This window comes from Microtus pennsylvanicus, chromosome 3 (assembly GCF_037038515.1).
Source record: "Microtus pennsylvanicus isolate mMicPen1 chromosome 3, mMicPen1.hap1, whole genome shotgun sequence".
In the NCBI taxonomy this organism is placed as follows: domain Eukaryota; kingdom Metazoa; phylum Chordata; class Mammalia; order Rodentia; family Cricetidae; genus Microtus; species Microtus pennsylvanicus.
The window spans coordinates 49,543,233-49,551,808 of record NC_134581.1 but is presented as its reverse complement, the minus strand read 5'-3'; positions in this window follow the sequence as shown (position 1 = coordinate 49,551,808).

Sequence of the window (8,576 nt, the reverse complement as noted above, 5' to 3'; positions counted from 1 at the left end):
GAAAAGGCTTTGTTTTAGCTTATAGTTCTGTATCACAATTCATCCTTGAGGGGAGTTAGGGCAGGAATTTAAGACAGGGACTGAAGTAGAGACCATGGAAGAATGTTATTTACTTGTTTGTTTCCCACAGTTTTCTCAGTGTGTTTTCTTATACAATCAAGGACTCTCTGCTGAGGGTGACACCACCTACAGTGATGGAACCTCCAACATCAATCATTACTCAAGAAAATGCCCGATAGACGTGTTTGTAGGCAAACCTTATGGAGGCATTTTCTCAGTTGTTCCCTCTTACCAAATGACTCTAGCTCATGCCAAGCTGACATTAACTAACCAAAACAGGCCTGTACAGGCATCTGCACTCATGCACACAATTAAAAATAAAATCTTTAAAAGACCCTTTTTTATAGGATGTCAAGTTTATCAATGTTTTTCTTTTTATGTTATGAGTTTCCTTAATAAATTTTTGTGTTTCATCATTTCTGCATCTTTCTTTGGTTATGGATAACTGTTTGTAAAGCAACACACACATTGTTGGGTCTTATATGCTACCCAATTTGAGAGTTTGTTGAGGGTTGGAGGTGTGGCTAGATGGTACAGCACTTGTCTGTCACAAAGAGTCCTGTATTTGACCCCAACACAGCAAAATAAAATAAATAGAATATGATAAAGTAAACCTGTTTTTGAAAGGTGAATGTATGGAATTCTTTGGGAGGCAGGTGGGTAGTGTTGGGAGATGACCTCAGCTACACTGTGGACTTTCTAAGTCTCTTAATTGTGCCATGAACAAGTTTCCAGTTCCCTCATCTGCAAAATCATATCACTATGTAAGCTGACCACATAGAAATATTGCAAAGGCTAAAGGAAAGCAAGAACATTCTGGAATGGAAGTAGAGGAAAGCACAGTAAGCCAGGTGTCTGTAAAATGCCACTGTCATTACTTAGCATCACTGGAACATCACCCAGTAAGCATCTCAGCAGTGACATATAAAGCAAGCAGGCCACGTGGAGATCAACATGAGGGTAACAGGCTCTACACTGAGATCCCATCTCCAACTTCTCTGTGAGATCATGGCAATAACTTACAATAAAGGCCGCTGGGAATCGAGGATCCAAAGCCCCTTGTACGTTGTCAGGGTGCAGGTCAATCTCCCATTCCACTCTGGTTGCACTGTGGAGCCTCACAGTTTGACTTGAATCCAGCTGTATCAGAAATCCCTGCTCTGAACTTGCGTTTAGTGAACTAAATACGTAGGTTGTACAAAGGGGTCATTTGCTTTTGCACTGGACATTGAAGCAGCCACAGCCAGCACGGTACCTCAGATCTTGTCCTCAGCAAGGGAAAAGGCAACCAAGGAAAAAAAAAAGAGCCCTTGATTGGTATTCTACTTCCTGAGTGGTGGAACTCACTCAGCCAAAAAGAGGTTACAGGCTTGCGGACTTCTTCCCAGCCCTTCTTGTGGACGATATTCCTGGAACTGTTGTTTCCATTCAAACTGCAGTTCAAACCTGATGTATAGTTGCTTCTTCTTCTCAGGGTCAAATGAGGCAGAGAGGAATGCTAAAAGGGTCTGAGGTTTAAACTGGAGTCTGTTTTTAACTTTTCAAAATGTTCTTGGTATTTTAGAATCTGCATAACCTTCAATCAGACAATGCCACGTCTCCAGACCAAGGAGTGACGAGTCCATAAGGTTATAATCGGACCAACTTCAGAACGATTCATCTTATTTTCAGTTGTATAAACTTAAAGTCTCTTGATAGCTTTATTCCACCACGCAGAAGATCTGGTCTGCTTCCTATCAGATGCCATCGGGCAATTTTCCTAAACTTCTTGAGGAGAAACTGTTGCCCACTCTCTTGTTAAACACAGCATTTCTAAGTCCCTCCCTAGGAGCTCAGAGGCAGGGGACTTGGAATGGGCCTTGAACCTGTGTTCTCAGCATGAGCTTTGGAAATGGCACGGTGACAGAGGAAAACAGTCTCTGCTTTCAGAAACAGACAGCCCTCGGCTTACATCCTGGTCTTTCAATTCCTAGTCCTGTGGTCCTGCACAAATGACTTGACCTTTCTCAGCCTCATCTGCAAGAAGCAGTGATAAAAACATTTCCTGTGAGCAGTGAGAAGATCAAAATGACTCTTACAGAGGTGTAAGCCTATTTTTCTCAGTGCTGCTAAACCATTTCTTCCTGTCTGGGCTGAGACGCTTCAGAAGTACTTACCATAAGGGCAGAACACTTCTTATCCACCCCTCACAAACATAACTGGGGTGGTCTGAAAAATGATATCATTTGGAGGACACAGGCGTTCTCAGAGCCCATGGAGTGCGTCCCTGCTAGAGGGGTATGTCCACGTGGCACCTCCAGGCTTTTGAAAAGGCGTTCACATCGCTTATGTGAAGCAGTGTCATCTAGCTTCCCTCCACTTCCTGCGTTCCTACCAGCCATGATCTCTTAGTTGTATGAGAAATTCCAGCTTTCTTTCTTTTTCTACATGCCTGCATGTGTGAATGTGTATGAGTGTGTGTGTGTAGGTATATATGTATGTGTGTCCATGCTGGTGACTGTGCATATGTGTTCTCTTGCATGCAGAGGCCAGGGAAGCACCTCAATTCTTTTTATAAACACTATCTACTTGAGTCAAGGTCGTTTACATGGCCCGGAACTACCCGATTAGGCTAGGCAGGTTGACTAGCGAGCCTCAGGGATGCTTCTGTTTCTGCTCCCCGGTTCTGGATTCAAGTGTGTGCCTGCATTTTTAGCTCTTTTAGGTGGGTGCTGTAGATGAATTCAGGATTCTGTGCTTGTACAGCAAACACGTTACCACCTGACCGACTTCCCAGCCTCAGAGATTCCAGTTTTCTTAAACCACTTCTGTGTTTATATTCTTCTTCAGTAGGAATATGCAATAAAATTATTCTATTTGGTTTTACACAGAATATGTTCTAAGTACTTTGTGTTATGAAAATCTCACTTCAGAACTCCCAAATTCATCATGCTTATTTTCCTCCCATCCTAATAGAATTTAATGGATTTTGATCAATACACTAACTTTTCCTTCATATGTAATCTTTTCAGAGGATGTAAAGCACAATTTAAACACAGAATTGATGCAAGGCATGTGAAAATAAAGGTGAGAGAAAACATAGTCTTTCCAGAAATGAAATTGCATATCAAATACATGTTGTATAGTCCTTTATGGTTCCCAGCAGTGAGGCAGATATTTAGCTCAGAACATTCTGGCATCGTTGCAAAACTGCTGCATTCAAAAGATGAGCCTCTAGCCACTAGCTAGGATGATTTTCTACCAAATCTTAAGCTTTTCCACTGGCCCAGGGTGTTAGAGTCTCATCAGCATCAGAATCATTAAAGATTGACAGGAGAGTCATGAAGCCCGCAAAAAACGGTGCTCTGCTCTGACTCCACGGATAAAATGACTAGAGGGCCTTGCACTGCAGAGGGCATGATAGCTGGGCACAAGACTTGGGCCAAGGATGAACTGATGCTCTGGTCCAAAGCAGTAGCCATGGCAACAGTAGTGATGGCAGCTCCGCTCCTTCCAGCAATGATCCCCGTAAGAGGCATTGGCCGAGGGGAGCCAGTTGTGCTTCTGAGCTAGACTCTTGCCAAGGGAAGCTTATGTAAGTTTTAAGCAGTGGGAAAGAAAATTTGCAAACCTCTTTCAAGTTACCCTCAAAGATGCAAATCCACCATGAGAAGGCAAATGCCCAGTCGTCCAGGCTGGCCAAGTCCAGGTATGAGTCCCTAGCACAGGCAACCTGTAGCCTGCCTCAGACTGTCCTTTTCTTCTTTGTTCTTCTGAGTAAAAGGGCTGCTCGGGACAGGAGCATCCCAGAGGAGGATACACGCTTTTGAAGCCACCATTCGCCACTTCTCAAAGAAGATGAAACCTGTGTACGCATAACAACACCCGCTGGGTCCTCCTGCCACCAGCCCTGAAGCAAGGTGGCTTTTGATCCAGACACTGACGGATGGTTCTTCTGAATGAAGGGGACGGCGAGAACAAATGAGCAGGGCCACTGGGAAGGCAAGCGACTGGAAGAGGATGGGAAGGAAAGCGTTTAGCACAAAGATAAACACAGCAGCCATGCCACTAAAGAATTCTGAATGACCAGGAGCGGACTCCGCTTGATAATTCATATTTAAAGATTTCCGTGTTGTTTGTGAAAATGCGTGTACGCTCCGTAGAGACTCCAGACCTGGCTCACTAGACTTTTCTGTCAAAGGAGGAAGAAAAATTCAAACAAATGTCATAAAGGAGGGAGGACTGATTGAAATACATCAGGAGAACCGCTGAGTGGGGAGCAGGGGACCCAGAGGGAAAGTGGGTGCCTCTGACCAGGAGAGAGGGTGGGCTTTCTCACTGTTGGGGTGATCATACTGTTTCAAGGTGGAAATCCCTCTTAAGGCTCATTGTAAACACATTAGGGACCATTAAGCGAGCTTGGAGAGGTGTACCCTCACTTCCCATGAACACCTTGGAGAGGTGTACCCTCACTTCCCATGAACACCTTGGAGGGGTGAACCCTCACTTCCCATGAACACCTTGGAGGGGTGTACCCTCACTTCCCATGAACACCTTGGAGGGGTGTACCCTCACTTCCCATGAACAGTTGTCCTATCCTTTCTGTAGCTTTCTTGTTTTATTTCCTGCAATTTAAAAAGATTTATAAATTGGACATGAAGATGTGTCTGGAATCCCAGCAACTAGGAAGCAGAGGCAGGAGGGGACACACACACACACACACACACACACACACACCCCATAGAGGGATTGCTGGATCGTGAGATCTCTATATTTTCAGTTCTTTGAGCAACCTCTCTACTGTTTCCCATAATGGCTATATTGATTTACATCCTTCCCAACAACACACAAGAGTTTCCCTTTGTTTCCTGCAACACAGAACACTTTTTGTTAAGCCAATGTGATGACATACTCTTGTCATCCTGGTACTAGTACTGGGGAGGCAGAGTTAGTGATCCTGGGGGCTTGATGGTCAGTCAGCCCAATCAACAAGTCCCAGGTGGATGCCCTGTCCCCCCAAAACAAGATGACACCTAGACCACACACACACACACACACACACACACACACACACACTGGAGAGCTTGACCTTTTTATGGCAATTTTGAGTTAGGGCAACAATTGGAATTGCTTACATCCATATTGCTTGTTATATGATAATTTTTATTGCTTAAGTATCTGTTTGGGCTTTCTGTTGCCTAAATATGCATATAAACCAGGTATAGTGGTTTATGCCTGTAATCCTAGTCCTTGGAAAGCTGAGGCTGGAGAATCATGATTTTGAGGATAGCCTGGACTACAGATAGACCAACAAAGGTTAGCATCCTTACAAATTTGACCCTCCTAGCAAAAGTATATAAGGCCAAGTGGAGCTGTCTAAGACAGAGTGAGTATAGAGATTGGGACACTGGGAACAGGTTTTTGTCACAGGCAGAAAAGAATGCAAAGATATTCAGGGGTAAGAAGACGATTTGTCCTCAGTGACACCTGGAACTTTAAACAGAAGCTAACCTGACCCACGAGACTTTGATTTCAAGCTGATCTCTGTCTCTTCATTTTCCGTCATCTGAAATCCAGTCCTGGTGCGGAAAGATTAACATGGGGTTGGGCCAGTGTTACACCAAGTTGTAGTCCAATGACTTTGGAGCTCCGAGCCAGCCTTGGCTAGCATCCATTTGCTTATCTGCTCAGAGGGCTCAACACCACCTTATGCCTCTTGGTTTCATGACAATCAGATTTTTGTGCAGCGTTAGAGTCTAGCTCGGTACCTGGAGGCGTACTAAAAGGACATTTACTGGACGATGCGCTGTGTCTGTTGTCCACTTTAGGATAGTTTATACTATCTCATGAGCCCGAAGGCTGAGCTTCTGTCTCATGACTCCATAGGGCACCTATTTCTAGTAAGGCGAGCAGAATTTATTCAGTGCTGTCTGTCTTCCTGGCGGTGATGTGTTAGGTACTGAGATGTAGGAGGAAAACTCGGCTTTTGTTTCCCTCATGCTTCCTGCTGAACAGGCTGTGCCAGGGTGTCTGTTTTGATCAGCGACGCTGTCGGTGAGTTCTCTCTAATCTTGACTTTCTCTGAGGTAAGCTGTGAAGACATCTGTTGGCGATAACCTGCCTCTGTTGTGTGAGATACACTGGGTCTGTTCATCACGCTTGTGTCCACGGCAGGCTGCCCCCTGTGAACGCCCCAGCTGTCCAGTTAGTCATCTGCCAAGGGACAGGTGGTGCTTTGGAGACACTGCAGAGTGAAATGTGACTGTCACACCTGGGCCTTTAAAAGCTTCCCTGTGCTATACAAACCAGGAAGTGATTTACTGCCTGTATCCTTGTCCCTGTGAGACCATCCATTTTTCCATCTCCTCGTAGGATTAGTGACTTTTTTTCTTTGCGGTAACCAAATGTCTGTCAAAAAGCAACCGAAGGAAGGATTGGTTTAGAATCACAGATGGAGGGTACTCCAGTGCTGATGATGGGGGTCGTGGCGTTGGTAGTGTGAGCTGCTTGTATTGCAGAGAGGGGTGGTCGGTGCTGCTCAGAGCATCCTCTCCTTTATTCTGCCCAGGACCCCATGGACCATAAAATGGAGGTGCTCACATTCAGGGTGGGTCTTCCCTATTTACTTAAATCTGCCCGAAACCATCCCAATAGCCACACCCAAAGGCATGTTTCCATGGTGATTCTAATTCTACCCAAGTTGATAGTGAAGGTTGATCATCACATGCACCCTTGGCTCTATTTCAGGGCCATCTGGGTCTTTGACCTTTCCTAATTGGCATCCTTGGACTGTGGCTTGCTGTTTTTGACGTGACCTAAGACATGAGGAAGCCTTGTTTTAGGTTCCTCCCTGAAGATAATTATTTTGCAGTGTGGTTCCAGGAGCTGGAACTCAGCAGACATTAGACCAAAATACTCAAAACACGCAAGGGACAGCCACTTGTGCCACTGTCAGAGTGAGGCTGGAGCTGCCTAGCGTTCAGCCTACCTCAGCCACAGCTCTGTTTTGTGTGCATTGGTATATAGTATTATCACTTTCAAAATGTTATTTCGTGTATATTTCGTATTGAGTGTGATTCCATGTGTATGCATGTGGAGGCCATGCAATCCCAAAAGTCTTCCTCAATCGCTCTCCGCCTGTGTTTCGAGACAGGCTTTCACTGAGCCTGGACCCTCACTGCTTTGGCTAGGCTAGCTGACCAGCAAGCCCCGGGCATCCTCCTGTCTCTGCTTTCCCAGTGCAGGGATGAAACATACATGTTGTCATGGCTTTTGTTTTGTTTTGTCGTGTGTTTTTTGTTGTTGCTGTTTCTGTCTTTTATGTGGACGCAAGGGATCTGGACTCCCGTCTTGGTGTTTGGGTGGCAGTTTTTAATGTTAAAATGAAAACTGTCAACAAAGCAAAGGAGACTGAAAGTTAAGTGGGGTTTCAGAGATTGAGCAACCTTCTAAAGGCTCAAGTCAGTTCAATATTGAGGATAGCAACACATGTAGGTACACCCCATACTTTCTATGTGCTCCCCCCCCCACTCCGCCACCAACATGCCCCTACAACACTCAATTGGGCTATTTCCATGGCTACCATGCACAGGGCCATCCCACACACACCCAGATGGCGGCCTTGAGGGGTGGCGATGCCTCCTTGCCCAGGCCGTGTGCTGTTATGAGCATCACATTGTTAGGTAGGGGCTTGGGAGCCACGGTGATGGATTAGGCAGTTTCGTTCTGAACAGCCACTCAGCCTCGGCATCTGTGACTCTCATAGCCAGGTGGTGAACTTGAATAACCTCCTTTGGCTGTAGGTAGGAGACCCCAGTTGGTTCTGCCTTGCCATCTGTGGCCTCCTTCTCTCATAGAGAGGGGTCCTGAAACTCAAACTTCTTAATCAAGTCATTATTTGACACCACTGCTTCCTGTCTGTGGAGCTCTACTGCAGCCATGTCTCCAGTGTGTAACATACTCGGGGTCCTGAGGACAGGTTAGGAAAGGATGCGTACAGGGCTGTCATATGTGTGTGGCCGTCTTGGTGAGGACGCCCGGGTACCATGTGCCTTTGTCATAGGCAAGCTTCCTCTATCTTTGGCTCAGAAAACATGCAACAGGGTCTGGTTGGCTCTCGAGGGTTTAGTATGTTAGAGCCGCAGCTCAAAGAGAAGGAAGCAGAGTGCAGACCCTGTGACAGATAGTCACGCCTGAAGATTACCGTTCAGAGAAGATCTGGCACCTGAGGATAAAATTGTCGGCAAACTGGGGTCAGCTGATAAAGGACAAAGCGCTACAGTCTTCACGCTTATCAGATCAAGCTTCCAGAACCATCTGCGCCATCGGCAGTGCTCAGCAGGAGGGACCATCTGAGACACAGAGAACACCCCCTGCGTCAATGTCTCTCTCCAAATGCTTGAAGTAATAGGGAACCAAACGCTTGGTTCTTTGGGAGAAATCAGATATTCTTGGTTAGTGTGAATTAAAATTTAAAAAAAAATTCCATAGGATTTTTAAGAATGGCTGGGCAGATGTCTGGTTACACAAATACGAGG